The sequence below is a fragment of the Ovis canadensis genome, chromosome 1, assembly GCF_042477335.2.
Source record: "Ovis canadensis isolate MfBH-ARS-UI-01 breed Bighorn chromosome 1, ARS-UI_OviCan_v2, whole genome shotgun sequence".
NCBI lineage: Eukaryota > Metazoa > Chordata > Mammalia > Artiodactyla > Bovidae > Ovis > Ovis canadensis.
Window position 1 is genome coordinate 245,282,639 of NC_091245.1, and position 21,232 is coordinate 245,303,870.

Consider the following 21,232-nt stretch of genomic DNA (forward strand, 5'->3'; position numbering starts at 1 on the left):
ATGTTGAGTATTATGTCAACTTTTTCACTCTCTTCTTTCACTTTCAAGAGGCTTGTTAATTCTTGTTCGCTTTCTGCCATAAGGTGGTGTCATCTGCATATCGGAAGTTATTGATATTTTTCCTGGCAATCTTGATTCCAGCTTGTGCTTCATCCAGTCCAGCATTTCTCATAATGTACTCTGCATATAAGTTAAATAATCAGGGTGACAATATACAGCCTTAACTTACTCCTTTCCTGATTTGGAACCAGTCTGTTCTTCCATGTCCAGTTCTAACTGTTGCTTCTTTACCTGCATGCAGATTTTTCAGGAGACAAGTCAGGTGGTCTGGTGTTCCCATCTCTTTCAGAATTTTCCACAGTTTGTTGTGATCCACACAGTCAAAGACTTTGGCATAGTCAGTAAAGCAGAAGTAGATGTTTTTCTGGAACTCTTGTTTTTTTTGATAATCCAATGGATGTTAGCAATTTGATCTCTACTTCCTCTACCTTTTCTAAATTCAGTTTGAACATCTGGAAGTTCATGGCTCACGTACTGTTGAAGCCTGGCTTGAAGAATTTTGAGCATTACTTTGCTAGCGTGTGAGATGAGTGCAATTGTGCAGTAATTTGAGCATTCTTTGGCTTTGCCTTTCTTAGAGATTGGAATGAATACTGACCTTTTCCAGTCCTGTGGCCACTGCTGAGTTTTCCAAATTTGCTGGCATACTGAGTGCAGTACTTTTACAGCAGCATCTTTTAGGATTTGAAATAGCTCAACTGGAATTCCATCACCTCCACTAGCTTTGTTCATAGTGATGCTTTCTAAGGCCCACTTGACTTCACATTCCAGGATGTCTGGCTGTAGGTGAGCGATCACACCATCATGGTTATCTGGATCATGAAGATTTTTTTGTACAGTTCTTCTGTGTATTCTTGCCACCTCTTCTTAATATCTTTTGCTTCTGTTGCTGCTGCTGCTGCTAACTCGCTTCAGTCGTGTCCAACTCTGTGCGACCCCATAGATGGCAGCCCACCAGGCTCCCCATCCCTGGGATTCTCCAGGCAAGAACACTGGAGTGGGTTGCCATTTCCTTCTCCAGTGCATGAAGGTGAAAAGAGAAAGTGAAGTCGCTCAGTCATGTCTGACTCTTAGCGACCCCATGGACTGCAGCCTACCAGGCTCCTCCACCCATGGGATTTTCCAGGCATGAGTACTGGAGTAGGGTGCCATTGCCTTCTCCGTCTGCTTCTGTTAGTCCATAGCATTTCTGTCCTTTATTGTGCCCATCTTTGCATGAAATGTTCCCTTCGTATCTCTAATTTTCTTGAAGCGATTTCTAGTCTTTCACATTCTATTGTTTTCTTCTATTTCTTTGCAGTGATCACTGAGGAAGACTTTCTTATATGTCCTTGCTATTCTTTGGAACTCTGCATTCAGATCGGCATATCTCCTTTTCTTCTTTGCCTTCAGCTTCTCTTCTTTCCTCAGCTATTTGTAAAGCTTCCTCAGGCAACTATTTTGCCTTTTTGCATTTTTTCCCCCCTTGGGGATGCTCTTGATCACTGCTTCTTGTACAATTTCACAAACCTCCATCCATAGTTCTTCAGGCACTCTATCATATCTAGTACCTTGAATCTATTATCTGTTACTCTGTATATCATTTACTCTATAGTTGAAAAGATAAAATCTTACCAAATAAAATCATATAAATATAAATACTTAGAAAGTTTAACATTCATGAAACATTTCTAATGCCAAGTACTCCAAAGGAATATGTTTTTTATTTCATAGCCATAGAATTTTTCTTGCTAAGCATTTTTGTTTTTTCAGAACAACTAGTTATTCTTCTCTTGTCTAACAAGTAATCCATATGATTACTATCATTTAGGGCAAGATGATTCTTTATGTCACTAACTTCCAGGGAAAGCTCTGCTAAAAAATAAGCAAACAAATCTGTTCTTGCTTCTGTGTATGTGTGTTTGCCATTTACTTTAAAGAGATCTAAGTGTAATTGTGAAGTATTTTAAGCTATGTGATATCAAAATTTATTATCAGTTGTACAATAATAGTAAATAAAGTGTAATAATTTTTAAAATTTAAGTGTAATAACTTTTAATATTTAAGTGTAAGCCATTTACTTTAAAGAGATCTAAGTGTAATTGTGAAGTATTTTAAGCCATGTGATATCAAATTTTTAGTATCAGTTGCATAATAATAGTAAATAATTTAAAGAAGAAGAAGGCCAATCAAAACAATAGTGAAGCTTGTTTTTTGTAGATAAGTTTTTCAAAGCTGTGCATAAAGTATAAAGCAGGACAACATGTAGGACATAAAGTAAAAGCAGAACAGATTCCTTTGTTATTCCCTCTGTTGTAAACTCACATCTGGTGACTGACTCTCAGTTTTATCGTTTGTGGTATTTTTATGATGCACTCTTTAAGAATGTCAGAAGGAAATAGGATTTGAAGAGTAAAAAACTGGGAGCAATAGAAATCCAAAACTGTACCAGTAATTATTTTATTACAGTTTTTTATCTTATTGAAAATGTGGCTGTGTGTTATTTAAGCAATCACTTCCTTAAAAGAAGACTGACTCAGCACTCTTTGTTAATTGATACAGTGTCTCAGGATAGATAATAATGTAGAGCTTCTCATTTGGTCAAATTGTAGAACAAAACTTGGAATTCTGCCAAATGACCAGGTAGTTAGTATCCAGGTTAGTTGAGATACCAGGCTTCTAACACTGAGTCCACAGGGTCACTGGCTTTAAAAACAAAACAAAACAAAACAAAGAAACAGATCTGTGAAGCCAGTTTAACTAATGGGTTGATTCATTTTTGCTTCTTTGTTGGTTTTAACACTGTCCTACTTTATTGTACAGGTCACAGGCCTTCGTGTCTGGAACTGATCTAGTTTTTTTCCATTGAGATAATGAAAAGTTCATATCCATGCCTCAGAGTTATGTGGGAGTTGATGTTTTGGGGATTATTGTCCAAACTGCTCTTCTAATAGCATTTCAGATCCATCCTTAGGGAATTATGAGTAAATGCTAGATAATGAAATTCACTCATATTATCAGATATAAAAAATATGTAAAAGTATGTCATTTTTGCTTCAGAAATCCAAATATCACCAGGGTTTGATTTTCTAGCTCTATCTTTTTAGACAAAATCCTTAATGAAGTCTCTGTAAGCCTTGATTAGTAAGGGTAAGAATTCCCTCTTTTTGGATTGTTGTTATAAACATATTTTACCATTATTTTATTTATATTATTACTACACCCTTCATTCTCAACTCTAAGTATTTTTATGGCTTTCAGATGATACTAAGTACTCTAAGTAGGAGATAAATTTCTTAGAAAAATAATGAAGAAGTAAAATTTTACTAATTCTAAATATTAGATATACCTAATCTAGCATTTTCTATACTGAGGAAATAGATATTCTCCTACAATACTGGTGTATATATGTAACATATTTTTTATTTTTAAAAGTCAATTCAAATAACAACTATAATTATTAATGTGTGTATTTATATTAATAAGCCACACGTCCTCCAGATTAGTTTTACAATCAGTTCAGTTCAGGTGCTCAGTTGTGTCCGACTCTTTGCAACCCCATGAATCACAGCACACGAGGCCTCCCTGTCCATCACCAACTCCCGGAGTTCACTCAAACTCACATCCATTGAGTCAGTGATGCCATCCAGCCATCTTATCCTCTGTCGTCCCCTTTTCCTCCTGCCCCCAGTCCCTCCCAGCATCAGAGTCTTTTCTAATGAGTCAACTCTTCACATGAGGTGGCCAAAGTACTGGAGTTTCAGCTTTAGCCTCAGTCCTTCCAAAGAACACCCAGGGCTGATCTCCTTTAAAATGGACTGGTTGGATCTCCTTGCAGTCTAAGGGACTCTCAGGAGTCTTCTCCAACACCAGTCAAAAGCATCAATTCTTCGGCACTCAGCTTTCTTCACAGTCCAACGCTCACATCCATACATGACCACTGGAAAAACCATAGCCTTGACTAGACAGACCTTAGTCGGCAAAGTAATGTCTCTGCTTTTGAATATACTATCTAGGTTGGTCATAACTTTCCTTCCAAGGAGCAAGTGTCTTTTAATTTCATGGCTGCAGTCAACATCTGAGGGATTTGGGAGCCCAGAAAAATAAAGTCTGACACTGTTTCCACTGTTTCCGCATCTATTTCCCATAAAGTGATCGGACCAGATGCCATGATCTTCGTTTTCTGAATGTTGAGCTTTAAGCCAACTTTTTCACTCTCCTCTTTCACTCTCATCAAGACGCTTTTTAGTTCCTCTTCACTTTCTGCCATAAGGGTGGTGTCATCTACATATCTGAGGTTATTGATATTTCACCTGGCAATCTTGATTCCAGCTTGTGCTTCTTCCAGCCCAGCGTTTCTCATGATGTACTGTGCATATAAGTTATATAAGCAGGGTGATGATATACTTGACTTACTCCTGTCCCGATTTGGAACCAGTCTGTTGTTCCATGTCCAGTTCTACCTGTTCCTTCCTGACCTGCCTACAGGTTTCTCAAGAAGCAGGGCAGGTGGCCTGGTATTCCCATCTCCTGAGGAATTTTCCACAGTTTATTGTGATCCACACGGTCAAAGGCTTTGACATAGTCAATAAAGCAGAAATAGATGTTTTTCTGGAACTCTCTTGCTTTTTTGATGATCCAGCAGATGTTGGCAATTTGATCTCTGGTTCCTCTGCCTTTTCTAAAACCAGCCTGAACATCTGGAAGTTCACAGTTCACGTACTGCTGAAGCCTGGGTTGGAGAATTTTGAGCATTACTTTACTAGCGTGTGAGATGAGTGCAATTGTGTGGTAGTTTGAGCATTCTTTGGTATTTCCTTTCTTTGGGATTGGAATGAAAACTGACCTTTTCCAGTCCTGTGGCCATCACTGAGTTTTCCAAATTTGCTGCCATATTGAGTGCAGCACTTTCACGGCATCAGCTTTTATAATCTTATCATACCATTAAAATTACATAATTATATAATTAATTTTACTGACTAGTGAAGAGTGAGTGAAGTCACTCAGTCATGTCTGACACTTTGTGACCCCATGGACGGTAGCCTACCAGGCTCCTCTGTCCATAGGATTTTCCAGGCAAGAGTACTGGAGTGGGTTGCCATTTCCTTCTCCAGGAGATCTTCCCAACCCAGGGATCAAACCCAGGTCTCTAACATTGTTGGCAGACACTTTACCATCTGAGCCACCAGGGAAGAGCCCTTTACTGACTAATTGCCTTTTAAATGAAATATACTTGATTTACTACATTGTATTAGTTTAACATGTATAAGAAAGTGATTGAGTTTTATGTATTTATTTATATACATATATTTAAGATTATTTTCCAATATAGATTACAACAAAATATTGGATATTGTGCCTTGTCTTCCAGTAAGTCCTTGTTCCTCAGCTATTTTATATATAGTTGTGGGTTCTGTTAATCCCATACTTCTAAATTATTCCTCTCTCCAATCTTCCTTTCCTCTTTGGTAAAAATACATTTGTTTTCTATGTCTGTGAGTCTGTTTCTGTTTTGTAAATCAATTCATTTATCTTATTTCTTAGATTTCACATATAAATGATACACAATATGTGTCTCTTAGTCTGACTGACTTCACTCAGTTTGATAATCTCTAGGTCCATCTGTGTTTTGCTACAAGTAGCTGCCGTATTTAATTTTTTTCTGTGACCAAGTGTTATTTTATTGTACATGCATACCACATCTTCTTTATCCACTTATCTGTTTATGGACACTTATGTTGGTTCCATGTGCTGGTTATTATGAATTGTGTTGCTATGAACACTGGGGTGCATGTGTCTTTTTGAATTAGAGTTTTCATCTTTTCCAGGTGTGTGCACAGGAATGGGACTGCTTGACCATATAGTAGCTCTATTTTTAGTTTTTTACGGAAACTTCATACTGTTCTCCATACTAGCTGCGCCAGTTTATATTTCTACCAGCAATATAAGAATATTCCCTTTTCTATACACTTTCTCCAACTTTTATTATTTGTAGACTTTTTGATGATAGTCATTCTGACCTATGTGAGATGATACCTCATTGTAGTTTTGATTTGCATTTCTCTACTAATTAGTGATGCTGGGCATCTTTTCATGTGCCTTTTGGCCTACTGTAGGTCTTTTTTGGAGAAATGTCTATTTAGGTCATCCACCCATTTTTTGATTGAGTTGGGTTTTTTGTTGTTATTTAGTTTTAGGAGCTGTGTGTATATTTTGCATATTAACCCCTCTGTTACATTTGCAAATATTTTTTCCCATCCCATAGATTGTCTTTTTGTTTTGTGTATGGTTTCCTTTGCAGTGCAAAAGCTTTGAAGTTTGATTAGGTCCCATTTGTTTATTTTGCTTTGGGGAGACTGACCTAAGAAAGTATGCTTCAATTTATGTCAGAGAATGTTTTGACTTTCTACCTGGGTGATGGATGTCTGATTGGGTGATTTCCATTATTCTATTTTCCACATCCCTTATGTATCCCTCTGCATTATTTAGTTTGCTACTCATTGCTTTTAGCTTAGTTTTTATTTTGGCAACTGAGTTGTCTAATTTTGATGGGTTCCTCTCTAAAGATTTTAGTTCCTTGTCACAGTGATCTATGTTTCTATTGATAATCTTTCTTAATTCCTTTAGTATTTTTATTACCTCCTTTTTGAACAGGATCTAGTAGATAGGAGAGGTCTGTTTCACTATTTGTTCTTTTAGGGGATTTCTCTAGTTCTTTTAACTGGGAGTAGTTCCTCTTCTTTTTCATTTTACTGGTTTCTCTGCCTGTATGTATTGGGAGAAACAATCATATACTGTGTTCTTGAGGGCTGTTTTTATGTGGGAGAGTTTGTGTGTAGACTGTGTGAGTCCAGTATTTTTGGTGCCTGGGCTGTTTCTGGTGTGATGCCTGGCACACTTTTCGTCAGAGTGTGCTGGCCATTATCCCCTTGCTAGGGGGTGTGATTGGTATGGTGGTGACCAGAGCCTGCACCGGATGTTGGGTGGGGTTTCCTCTTTGCCTTGTGGCTACATTAGCCCTGTCAGGGGCAGGCCTGTTCCCCAGTTGTTGGAGTAGAAGTCCTGAAGATTGGGTTCAGTAAAGCTCTATTCCTGTTAAGTGTGTGCTGTGTCGCTAAGGAGGTGAGATGCCAAAGCAAGAGAGGCCTGTGTGGTCAGAGTGAGCCTATGTGTCACCTGTGCTGCTGTCCTTAGTTTTGCCCAGAAACAGCCCAAGATCACGTCCCCTTCTCCATGGTGTTCATCCCAGACCTGTGTTAGTCTGACACAGAGGGCAGGCGTGTTGTGGCTGTAGGAATCAAAATGGTTGTACTGACGACCATTACCTGGCTTGCCTCTCTGGTAAGCCTCTCCTAGGACATGTCTGGCCCAGATCCAGCTCTAAGCTGCAGTATAATATAGGTGGGAGTGGAGTGCTCTGCTGGGAAAGGAACCACTCCATACTCCTCCCTAGAGGCTGTGCTCCAGGGACATGCAATTCTGTGACGCCTTCCACCACCTGATGTGTAGGCTGACTAAGTCTGCTGCTGTGGAACCTGCCCCTGGATGACCCCTGCTGTCAGAGAACTGATAATCATTCTGCCCAGTCCTCAAGACCACAAAGCTTGCAGCCTCTTAAGCCACACCCCACCATGGCAAGGGGGAAATGGGGCTCTCATGGCTGACTCACACCCGTGTATATGCTCATTTTGGGGTGTATACAGCATACCACACCCCATCCTGAATGCACTAACTGTCAGCCCAGACTACACTCCACACCATTCAGGCTGTCTCTATGCAGCCTAGATGGAGTCCTTTCCAAGGGTCCATCAGCTGAAGCCCTAGTTTCAGTGTCTGGGCACTTCACATACTCGCAGCCCCAAGCACATTTTGGGCTGGAAAGGGCAGGGAAGTGGAAGCCAACGGCTCCTGTCTGTCTCTGCCCGGATAGTTAGGCAAGCACATTCCAGGACCCTTGGGCTCTCCATCTGTCCTAATGGACTTCCCAGTCACTAAAGGGGATTCTCAAGGCAAGGGCACCTTTCCTCTTTCACAGCTCCCTCTCAGGAGCTCCAATCCCATCCCAAAGTCTTTTTTTTTTTTTATCCTGCCCAGCTACATGAGGATCTTTCTTGCAGCGTTGGTTGAATAAGAGGTCTTATACCAGTTCACAGTTGCTTTTGTGTGAGAATTGTTCCATGTATAAATATATTTTTGATGTGTTTGTAAAGAGAGGTGAGTTCCAAATCCTTCTACTCCATCATCTTGATTTCTACCCTTAAAACTTTTTCCTACTGAATAATTTCCTGCACATTGAAATCACATCCATTTATGACAGCACTTATCACAGCTTGAATGTAGGCAGGGTCTATGACTTGCTTCTAAAATAATAAAATATGAAAATGAGATGGGATATCTCTTCCTTGATTCAGTTAGTAATATGGCAAAGGTTATGAGATGTCACTGTTAGCTGATTAGGGAGATATTTTTTCTCTATTGATGACTTGAGGAAGTAAGCTACCAATTTTTTAGTAACCCCAGGCAGAGGTCCAGGTGGCAAGAAATTGCAGATAGCCTTCAGCTGACAGCCAGACAGACTTTTCGGTTATACAGTGGCAAAGAAGTGAACTGTGTCGACAAACTGAAAGAGCTTGGGATCAGATTCATCCACTCAAGCCTCCAGATGGTAATTCAGCCTAGAGAACACCTTAATTGACACCTTGTAAGACCCTGAACAGACGACCTAGGTGAACTGTGCCCAGACACCTGACAAAAATTTTGAGATAATAAATGTATGTTGTTGTAAGCTACTAAGTTTATGGTAGTTAATTACACAGCAACAGAAAAGTTATACAATCAGACAGGTCAAATTGAAATCAGTTGAGCCTGCTTTACCATTTTCTATAGTGCTGTCTCACTCAAAATATTTGTTGCTCAGTCACATCTAACTCTTTGCAACTCCATGGACTGTAGCCTGCCAGGCTCCTCTGTCCATGATATTTTCCAGGCAAGAACACTGGAGTGGGTTACCTTTTCCTCCTCCAGGGGATCTCCCTAACTCAGGGATCGAACCCAGTCTCCCACATTACAGGCAGTTTCTTTACTGTCTGAGCCAGCAGGGATGCCTGATGTCTCATAAATGATTGCAATTTGACTTGTGAGTTTTTTCAATTAATAAAAATATTTTATTTTTCTGAATTTAAGGTGTCTGTGGCATGACCAGTTTTTTTTTAATTTTAGATTTGTTAAACATGATTTCTTTAATATATCTAATACAATACTCACTTTCATACCTAAGTACTATTTTTTTTGTTTTGTTTTTTTCTTCAAAGAAGGCTTGTAAAATCCTATCTACTTTGGCCCTTCAAAACCTAGATTCACCCTGAGCACTGATCACACACTCTGGCTCTTGGACAGCCTTGCACAACAACTGCAAGCTCTGCGAGCTGTCAGAGATAGGCTAACTCCTCTCCTTGGCTGATCAGGAGTCCTGCCTACATCACTAGGCAAAATTGGCTGAACCAACAAAGGGATAGATTGGAAGCCTTACAGGCTTTAAATAATCAGAGGAACTGCTCTTCTCCCTGCCAGAGCTGAGACTGAACTCATTTTCCTAAAGACACCGTGTAGTAGGGGACATTAGCTGGGGGAATCCCACCACAATTTCCTAGTCCACAAGGTACATGACTCTTCTCCACAGCCCGGAAATAAGCATTCTGCTGGCAGCACGGGCAGATGGCATCATGCAAGTCTAGGAGATGTTCTTTGTCCCCCACACTTAGAATCCCTTCCCTAGAGGTGCAAAGTCACTAAGCCTGGGGAAGCTCCTTCAGCTCCCTCAAACTGCATTAGCTGAGACCAGTGGCAGCCTCATGTCACTAGCTAAGAGAAGCAGAAGACAGCTTTGAAAACTAGTTATGGGAACCACAGACCATAGAATTAGGCCAAAGATAAATAGAGGATTGCAAGCTAAGACAAAATTTTAAAAGGACAGGGGGCATCCTTAAAATATAGTCCAGATGCCTGCGATACAATTTAAAAGATCACCCATTATACAGAGGATTGAAAATTAACTTGAATAAGAATATTGAAACATGTATACTATCATGTAAGAGTCAAATTGCCAGTCTATGTCTGATGCAGGATACAGTATGCTTGGGGCTGGTGCACGGGGATGACCCAGAGAGATGTTATGGGGAGGGAGGTGGGAGGGGGGTTCATGTTTGGGAACGCATGTACACCCGTGGTGGATTTATGTCAATGTATGGCAAAACCAATACCGTATTGTAAAGTAAAATAAAGTAAAAATAAAAATAAATAAAAATAAATTAACGGATACCAATACAAAGATGAGTCAGGTATTGGGGTGATCTGACAAAGATCTTAATCATTATAAAAATGATTTCACAAGCTATTAGAAATTATCTGAGACGGAAACATGGAAAATTTCAGCACAGAAATATAAGTTACTTAAAGGAACAAAAGAAATTATAGATCTGAAAAATACAGTAACATTTTTTTTAAACTTTCTAGACTTGCTAGACAGCCTCCCTGGAGTAGGAAATGGCAACCCTCTCCAGTATTCTTGCCTGGAGAATCCTGATAGCTTACAGTGAATGGTGAACAGTGCCTCCAGATTCACGGTCTCCGAAGAAGATTTAATTCTAGGACCAAAGACAAGGTCTCAGTCACTCAGAGATTTGTGTGCAAAATTTTATTTAAAGCGACAGGACAGAGAAAGTTTCTGATATAGACATCGGAAGGGGATAGAAAGGGTACCTGCCTCACTAGTTTAAGCAGGGGCCTTATATACTTCTCAACTAGCTGCTGAGAATAGATGAAAAGAATACCTCAAGGTTGTAAGAGTTCCACCAGACCCTTTCCCAAGGCATACATCCTGAGATAACTTTGGCATAAGATTAGTCAGGGAGAATGTGTTCTGGGCAACCTCTCTGGGCGAGATCTACTGTTGCTGTGTAATCAGGGGTACAAGTCTTGAGAAACAGATTCCCAGGCAAGATTTGTTACAATTATAATCATAAACATAGAACCTAAGAAAAGTATTTCCATGAGCAAGACATTGTGCTGTGTGATCATTCCTTTCAGACTTAAAGAAAGGCCAGTTCTCGGGGGCAAGATACATTGTTGCACAGGGCTTAAGGAAAGCATGAGGGAGAATGTTCACCTCCTCCTTAAAAGGCCTTGGAATGCCTGCCTAAGCTTTAACTCTTTCAATCCCATGGACAGAGACGCCTTGGAGGGCTACAGTCCATGGGGTCCCAAAGTGTCAGACATGACTGAAGCAACTTAGCACAGCACAGAACAGACAGACCCAATGATAGAGTGGAGATGACAGAGGATAGAATCAGTGAACTCTATATAATTGATCTAACCTGAACAAAACAGGAAACTAGACTGAAAAGAAAATAAACAAAGCTGCAAAGACCATAATAACAAATAATCTGACCTTTGTGTCATCAGAGTAGACAGACAGGGGCTGAAAGAGTTTTCAAAAAGTAATGGCTGAAAACTTCCCAAGTTTGATGAAGGATATAAGTTCACAAGTACAAAAAACTGACAGGTATATCTACATGGAAAATCACAAGAAATCTATATATTAAATAAATAAAACTATAATTAATGAGTTCAGTAAGGTCACATGATACAGATCAAGACATATAAATCAATAGCAATGAGCATGTAGAAAATCAAAATTAGAAATGTAATATTATTTATTGTTAACATAAAAAAAAAAATGAAAGACTTAGGTAGTCTTTAACAGGCCTTAGTTTTAAGTAGAATGATTTCTCCTACTTTATTCATAACCTAAACAAACAGGTACAGGATCTATATGCTGAGTTACAAAATTCTGCTGAAAGAAATCAAAGATGTAAACAAATGGAAAGATTCACTGTTTTCATCATGTATTTGAAGATTAAGCATAATAAAGACAGTTCTCTCCAAATTGGTTTATAGGTTTAATGTAATTTCTATTGAGTTAAAGAAAAAGGAAAAACTTGTATAAATATAGATAAGCTTATTCTAAAGTTAATATAGCAAAAAAATTAATAAACAGAAACTTTCAACTAAATAGGATTAGGAGATCAGAAGGGGAGGCTCTCATTCCCTGTGAAAATAGCAGAGTCTTACTGGAGGGAAATTCTCCTCCTTCTTCCCCAGGAAGAAGGACTCATCCAATGAAAAGCCATGGACTCTATTTACTGAGGCTTCCCAGGTGGCACAGTGGTAAAGAATCTGCCTGCCAATTCAGGAGACACGGGAGATGCTGGTTCAATCCCTGGGTCGGGAGGGTCCCCTGGACAAGGAAATAGCAACCCTTTCTAGTATCCCAGCCTGGAAAATCCCATGGACAGAGGATCCTGACAGGCTACAGTCCACAGTGCTGCAAAGAGTCAGAAATGACTGAGTGACTAAACACACTGTGTTTATTACAGCCCTCCCAACTTCCCTTTTCCCTCTGAAAAGCATTCTCCTTCCCTTGACATGCAAACACTGGCCACAGACGCAGACCCAAACTACAATTCTCTGCTAATCTCAAATAAACTCATCTTTGCTGTAGAAATATCTGTTGAACTGTTTACTACAAAATATAAACATACAACTATCCCTAGAACAGTTAAAATAATCATGAAAAAGAACAAAGAGGTAGGAATCCTCATACTGAACATTAAGGCCTAATAGAGAGCTACAGTAATGAGGACCACATGCTATTGGTGGAGGTCTGGTCATATAGATCAGTGGAATAGAATACAGAGTCCAAAAGTAGATTCACACAAATTTGTTGAACTGATATTTTACAAATGTGGAAAAATAATTCATTGGAGAAAGGAGAACTTTTTCAATAGATGGTGCTGGAGCAGTTGGAAATCCACAGGCAAAAATATAAACCTCAACCTAAATTTCATACTTCACATAAAAAATTACTCAAAATATATCAGATATTGAAATATAAAGCTTAAAACTATTAAAATTTTATTAAAGAATAGGAGAAAAATTTTCAGATCTAGGACTAGGCAAATAATTCTTACACTTGGCAATAATATTCCAATCCATGGAAGGAAAAATTGATAAAATGGACTTCATCAAAACTAAACATTTTTGCTCTGCAAAAGACCCTGTGAAAAGAAAGACTGGGAGAAAAAATGTGCTAATTAGAAATCCCAAAATATACAACTATCTAGAATATATAAAGCATTTCCAAAACTCAATAGTGAAAGAAAAACTGTTGCCCTACAATTTTATATCAAGTTAAAAATATGCTTAAAATTAACATGGCAGTAGGCTATTTTAAGGTAAAAGAAAATGAAAATTTTCCCTTAATTCTTTTATGGGCTTCCCTGGTGGCTCAGAGGTTAAAGTGCCTGCCTCCAATGTGGGAGACCCAGGTTCGATCCCTGGGTCGGGAAGATTCCCTGGAGAAGGAAATGGTAACCCACTCCAGTATTCTTGCCTGGAAAATCCCATGGACAGAGAAGCCTTGTAAGCTACAGTCCATGGGGTCACAAAGAGTCAGACATGACTGAGCGACTTCACTTCACTTCTTTTATACTTATGAATGATAAAGCAAAGATTATAGCCATAATGTGATTTATAACATATGAAGATATACTGTATGTGCCAAAGAGAGCACAGAGATGGGAACAGAGTAAATAGACCCAAATGTTTTCAATGTTTCTACATTAATATGAAATAGTATAATGCCAACTCTATTACACTGAAAAGTTAAGGACCTGATCTGTAAACCAGAAAAAGCATTAAAATTATGTAAATAAAATTATAGCTAAACATCCAATAGATTAATTAAAAGCCAGACATTTGCAGTATGGATTAAGGGGGGAAAAATACTACATATAGGCATTGCACTTTAAAATAAAGGTATAGAAATACATGAATTAATGGATGGAAAAATATATCAGGGAATCAGCATAACAAAGCTGAAATGGCAGTATCAGTATTGGGTATGATAGTCTTCAAGAAGAAATACAGTTGAACACAAATAAAGACATCACAATAATAAAATAACCACTTTATTTTGAATAAAGATAAATATACTTCATCTCACATGCAAGCAAAAGTAATGCTCAAAATTCTCCAAGCCATGCTTCAACAGTATGTGAACCATGAAATTCCAGATGTTCAAGCTGGTTTTACAAAGGCAGAGGAATCAGAGATCAAATTGCCAACATCTGTTGGATCATGGAAAAAGCAAGAGAGTTCCAGAAAAACATCTATTTCTGCTTCACTGACTACACTAAAGCTTTTGACTATGCATATCACAACAAACTGTGGAAAATTCTTCAAGAGATGGGAATACCAGACCACGTGACATGCCTCCTGAGCAATCTGTATGCAGGTCAAAAAGCAACAGTTAGAACTGGACATGGAACAGACTGATTCCAAATTGGGAAAGGAGTATAACAAGGCTATATGTTGTCACCTTGCTTATTTAACTTACATGCAGAGTACATCATGAGAAATGCTGGGCTGGATGAAGCACAACCTGGAATCAAGATTGCAGGGAAAAATATCAATAAAATAACCTCAGATATGCAAATGATACTACGCTTATGGCAGAAAGTGAAGAGGAACTAAAGAGCCTCTTGATGAGGGTGAAAGAGGAGAGTGAAAAAGCTGGCTTAAAACTCAGCATTCAAAAAACTAAGATCATGGCATCCAGTCCCATCACTTTATGGCAAATAGTTGGGGTAACAGTGGAAACAGAAAAACTATATTTTGGGCTCCAAAATCACTGCAGATAGTGACTGCAACCATGAAATTAAAAGATGCTTGCTCCTTGGAAGAAAAGCTATGACCAACCTAGATGGCATAATAAAAAGCAGAGACATTACTTTACTGATAAAGGTCCATCTAATCAAAGTTATGGTTTTTCCAGTAGTAATGTATGGATGTAAGATTTGGATCATAAAAAATGCTGAGTGCCAAAGAACTGATGCTTTTGAACTGTGGTATTGTAGAAGACTCTTGAGAGTCCCTTGGACTGCAAGGAGATCAAACCACTCAATCCTAAAGGAAATCAGTCCTGAATATTCATTGGAAGGACTGATACTGAAGCTGAAACTCCAATACTTTGGCCACCTGATGTGAAGAACTGACTCATACAAAGACCCTGATGCTGGGAAAGATTGAAGGCGGGAGGAGAAGGGGACGATAGAGGATGAGATGGTTGATGGCATCACCAACTCGATGGATATGCGTTTGAGTAAGCTCTGGGAGTTGGTGATAGACAGCGAGGCCTGGCTTACTGAAGTCCATGGGGTCACAATGAGATAGACACGGCTGAGTGACTGAACTGAAATGATAAATATACAAAAGCTGAAACAATCTTAAATACTCCTGAACACATAGCTTCAAAATTTCAGAAGTAAAAGAAGAACTTGACAGAATTCCCTGGTGGCGCAAGGAAGAATCCACCTGCCAATGCAAGAACATAGTTTTAATGTCTGGTCTGGGAAAATTTCACATGCTGTGGAGCAACTGGTCCCGTGTGCCACAACTACTGAGTCCACACTCTAGAGCCCACAAGCCATAACTACTGAAGCCCGCACACTTAGAGCCTGTGCTCTGCAAAGAGAGAAATCACCAATGTGAAGCCCTTGCACTGCAACAAGAGAAAGCCTGTGCAAAGCAATGAAGACCCAGTGCAGCCAAACCAACAAACAAACAAAAAATTTAAAGAAATAAATAATTTTAAAAAGAAATGAGAAATTCCCCAATAATAACTGAAAGTTATAAAACCTCTCTCTCAGCAATTGATAGAACAATGAAAATAATACATACATGCAAAGGAGCTTCCCAGGTGGTGCAGTGGTAAAGAATCTCTCTGCCAAAACAGGAGACACAAGAGAGGTGGGTTCAATCCCTAGGTTGGGCAGATCCCCTGGAATAAGAAATGGCAACCTACTCCAGTGTTCTTATCTGGAAAATTCTGTGGACAGAGGAGACTGGATTACAGTCTATGGGGTCACAAAGATTTGGACACAAAGAGTCAGACATGACTGAGCACACATGCAGGCAAAGACATAAATAATGAAGACTCAAAAGATGAATAACACTATTAAACAACTTAGTCTAATTGTTATTTATATTTAACTACACAGGAGAACTGCAGAATACATGTTCTTTCCAATTTTATTTGGTACAAGATAAACAATATGCTGGGCCATAAAACAAGCCTCAATAAATTTAGAACTGATATAATATAGAGTATACCCTCTGAGCATCATATGACTAAATCATAATAAAATATTTTTAAACTGACATATATGTGAAAATTAAACAATGCATTTTGTAATAATGTATAGAAGAAAAATTAATCAAAAGAAAAATAACGAATTACAATAAAAACAACATATCAAAATTTGTGTGATGCATTATAGTTCTTACAGGAAGTTTTATACCTTAAATTATTTATATTAGAAAATTAATTAAAGTGAAGCATTGCAGACTTTATTTTTGGGGGCTCCAAAATCACTGCAGATGGTGACTGAAGCCATGAAATTAAAAGATGCTTACTCCTTGGAAGGAAAGCTATGACCAACCTAGATAGCATATTCAAAAGCAGAGACATTACTTTGCCAACAAAGGTCCATCTAGTCAAGGCTATGGTTTTTCCAGTGGTCATGTATGGATGTGAGAGTTGGACTGTGAAGAAGGCTGAGCACCGAAGAATTGAAGCTTTTGAACTGTGGTGTTGGAGAAGACTCTTGAGAGTCCGTTGGACTGCAAGGAGATCCAACCAGTCCATTCTGAAGGAGATCAGCCCTGGGATTTCTTTGGAAGAAATGATGCTAAAGCTGAAACTCCAGTACTTTGGCCACCTCACGCGAAGAGTTGACTCATTGGAAAAGACTGTGATGCTAGGAGGGATTTGAGGCAGGAAGGGAAGGGGACGACAGAGGATGAGATGGCTGGATGGCATCACCGACTCGATGGACATGAATTTGAGTGAACTCCGGGAGTTGGTGACAGACAGGGAGGCCTGGCATGTTGCAATTCATGGGGTCGCAAAGAGTTAGACATGACTGAGTGACTGAACTGAACTGAACTGAAGGAAGTTAAAAAAATCACTCAAATCTACATAAAGAAAAAATATCAATATAAGACCAGAACTTGGTGAAGTATAAATGTCAATGGAAAACAACATAAGTTAATAAACCTAGCTAAACTCACCAAGAAGAAAAGGAAAGGAAAAATAAATTATGATTATCAGGGATGGCAATAAGTAAGAAAAGTTGACAAATATCTTGAAAATACTACTTATCAAGACTGATACAAGCTACAGCAGAAGATATATATAGTCCTGTATCTAATACAAAAATTGAATTTGTTATCAAAATCATTTCCACAAGCAAATTTCTGGGTTCACTGATGAATTCTATAAAATATGAGGAAGAAATAACACATATTTCAGAAACTCTGAGAGAATATAGGGGGAAGACAGACTTTACAACTGGTTTTAAGAAGCCAACATAATTCTTAAAATGAAACCTGACAAAAATATTACCAAAAAATAATACTCTATACCAGTATTTCTCATAAAACCACAAAAGATTTTAAACAAGATATTGGCAAAATTGATCCAGCAATATGTATGATTTGAGTGACTGAGTGAAAGTTGCACAGTTGTGTCTAACCCTTTGTGACCCCATAGACTATACAATCCATGGAATTCTCCAGGCCAGAATACTGGAGTTGGTAGCTGTTCCCTTCTCCAGGGGATCTTCCCAACCCAGGAATCAAACCCAGGTCTCACTCATTGCTGGTGGGTTCTTTACCAGCTGAGCTACTAGAATAATAAATCTTGATGGAGTTTACCTTAAGTATGCAAGACTGGTTTAATATGCACAAGTCATCAATGTAATTCACTGTATTAACACAGTAAAAGAAACCCAATATAATCATTTCAAATAGATTCAGTTCAGTCACTCAGTTGTGTCCGACTGCAGAGCACCAGGCTTCCCTGTCTATAACCAAATCCTGGAGCCTACTTAAACTCATGTCCATCAAGTCAGTGATGCCATCCAGCCATCTCATCCTCTGTCGTCCACTTCTCTTCCTGCCCTCAATCCCTCCCAGCATCAGGGTCTTTTCCAATGAGTCAGTTCTTCACATCAGGTGGCCAAAGTATTGGAGTTTGAGCTTCAGTATCAGTCTTTCCAATGAACATTCAAGTCTGATTTCCTTTAGGATTCACTGGTTGGATCTCCTTGCAGTCCAAGGGACTCTCAAGAGTCTTCTCCAACACCACAGTTCAGAAGTATCAATTCTTTGGCACTCAGCTTTCTTTATAGTCCAACTCTCACATCCATGCATGACTACTGGAAAAACCATAACTTTGAATAGACAAAGATTTGTGGGCAGAGTAATGTCTCTGCTTTTTATTATGCTGTCTAGGTTGGTCATAACTTTTCTTCCAAGGAGCAAGCATCTTTTAATTTCATGGCTTCAGTCACCATCTGCAGTGATTTTGGAGCCCAGAAAAATAAAGTCTGTCACTGTTTCCATTGTTTCCCATCTATTTGTCATGAAGTGATGGTACGAGATGCCATGATCTTAGTTTTCTGAATGTTGAGTTTTAAGCCAGCTTTTCACTCTCCTCTCACTTTCATCAAGAAGCTTTTTAGTTCCTTTTCACTTTCTGCCATAAGTATGATGTCATCTGTATATCTGAGATCACTGATATTTCTCCCAGCAATCTTGATTTCAGTATGTGCTTCATCCAGCCCAGCATTTTGCATGATGTACTCTGCATATAAGTTATGTAAGCAGGGTGACAATATACAGCCTTGACTTACTTCATTCCTGATTTGGAACTAGTCTGTTGTTCCATGTACTGTTCTAACTGTTGCTTATTGACCTGCATATAGATTTCTCAGGGGACAGGTCAGGTGGTCTGGTATTCCCATCTCTTTAAGAATTTTCCAGTTTGTTGTGATCCACACAGTCAAAGGCTTCGGCATAGTCAATAAAGCAGAAGTAGATGTTTTTCTGGAACTCATGCTTTTCCAGTGACCCAATGGATGTTGGCAATTTGATATCTGGTTCTTCTGCCTTTTCTAAATCCAACTTGAACATCTGGAATTTAATGGTTCATATACTGTTGAAGCCTGGCTTGAAGAATTTTGAGTATTACTTTGCTAGTGTGTGAGATGAGTGCAATTGTGTGATAGTTTGAGCATTCTTTGGCATTGCCTTTCTTTGAGATTGGAATGAAAACTGACCTTTTCCAGTCCTGTTGCCACTGCTGAGTTTTCCAAATTTGCTGGCGTACTGAGTGCAACACTTTCACAGCATCATCTTTTAGGATTTGAAATAGCTCCACTGGAATTCCATCACCTCCACTAGCTTTGTTCGTAGTGATGCTTTCTAAGGCCCACTTGACTTCACATTCCAGAATGTCTGGCTCTAGGTGAGAGACCACACCATAATGATTATCTGGGTCATGAAGATCTTTTTTTTTTTTACAGTTCTTCTGTGTCTTCTTGCCACCTCTTCTTAATATTTTCAGCTTATGTTAGGTCTATAGTACTTCTGTCCTTTATTGTGCCCATTTTTGCATGAAATGTTTCCTTGGTATCTCTAATTTTCTTGAAGAGATCTCTAGTCTTTTCGATTGTGTTGTTTTCCTCTATTTCTTTGCATTGATCATTGAGGAAGTCTTTCTTACCTCTACTTGCTATTCTTCAGAACTCTGCATTCAAATGGGTATATCTTTCCTTTTCTCCTTGCATTTTGCTTCTCTTCTCTTCTCAGCTATTTGTAAGGCCTCCTCAGGCAACCATTTTGCCTTTTTTGCATTTCTTTTTCTCGAGGATGGTCTTGATTCCTGACTCCTGTACAATGTCATGAACCTCTATCCATAGTTCTTCAGGCACTTTGTCTATCAGATCTAATCCCTTGAATCTATTTGTAACTTCCACTGTATAATCTTAAGGGATTTGATTTAAGTCATACCTGAATGCTCTAGTGGTTTTCCCTACTTTCTTCAATTTAAGTCTGGAATTGGCAATAAGGAGTTCATCATCTGAGCCACAGTCAACTCCCAGTCTTGTTTTTGCTGATGTAGAGAGCTTCTCCATCTTTGTTGCAAAGAATATAATCAATCTGATTTTGGTATTGACCATCTCATGATGTCCTTGTGTAGAGTCTTCTCCTGTGTTGTTGGAAGAGGGTGTTTACAAACAAGCATTCAACAAAAGTCATCAATCATCTGTGATAACTCTCAATATACAAGCAATAGTAAGAACTTTCTTAGCCTGATAAAGGGCATATGAAAAAGCTATTTAATGCTAACATATTGAGTGCTTTGGAGTTGAAAAGACAAAGGCAAATGTCCCGACCTACCATTTCTTTTGAGTCTTGTATTGCAGCTATAAGCTGATTGCTGTAAAGAAATGATAATACTTAAAAGGACTAAAGTTCAAAAATAAGCAAAACTTAATGAAATTGTTAAGGCATCAGTTCATTCCACACTGATCTATAGATTTAGGGCAGTCCCAAACACAATCCCAACAGACACTTCTGTAGAAATTGATTCTAATACTTACATAGAAGCACAAATGACCTACAATATCCAAAGCAACCTTGGAAAAGAACATTATTGGGGGATGTACATTAGCTAACCTCCAGACTTACTAGGAAGCTACAGGGATAAATCTGGTTCTACTCTACAACTGATAAACAGATTAAAGAAGAGAGAGTCCAGAAATACAATCACATGTTGATGGTAAGTCAAGTTTTGACAAAGGTGCTCCAGAAATCCAAAAGGGATCCAAAGGGATAGGAATGTCTTCAATATCTGAAAGAGATATTCAGTATCCAAAAGGCATAGGAATGTCTTCAGTAAATGATCCAGAAAAAGTGGACAGCCATATGGAGATAAGTAACTTCAAACACTATCTAGTACCATACACAAAATTTAACTCAAGCTGTATCTGGAACTAAAATATGTTAACTGAATCTATAAAACTTTAAAAATAATAAGCATGGTATAATACTCTTTAATGTGGATTTAGCAAAAGTTTTATAGACAAAACTAAGAAAGCAATAACCATAGAAGAAGAAAAAAACATATATCAGACTTTGTGTACAGTAAAACTTTGGCCATCAAAAGATATTTTAAAAATTAATAGGTAACCCAAAGACAGGGAAGAAACTTTTACAAACATGTATC

General features: G+C 38.5%; 1 protein-coding gene across 1 annotated transcript in view; it reads left to right on the forward strand.

Moving 5' to 3' along the window:
- PLSCR4 (phospholipid scramblase 4) overlaps positions 1-21,232 on the forward strand; it is a 112,107-nt gene that overhangs the window by 13,989 nt on the left and 76,886 nt on the right. The window lies entirely within an intron of this gene.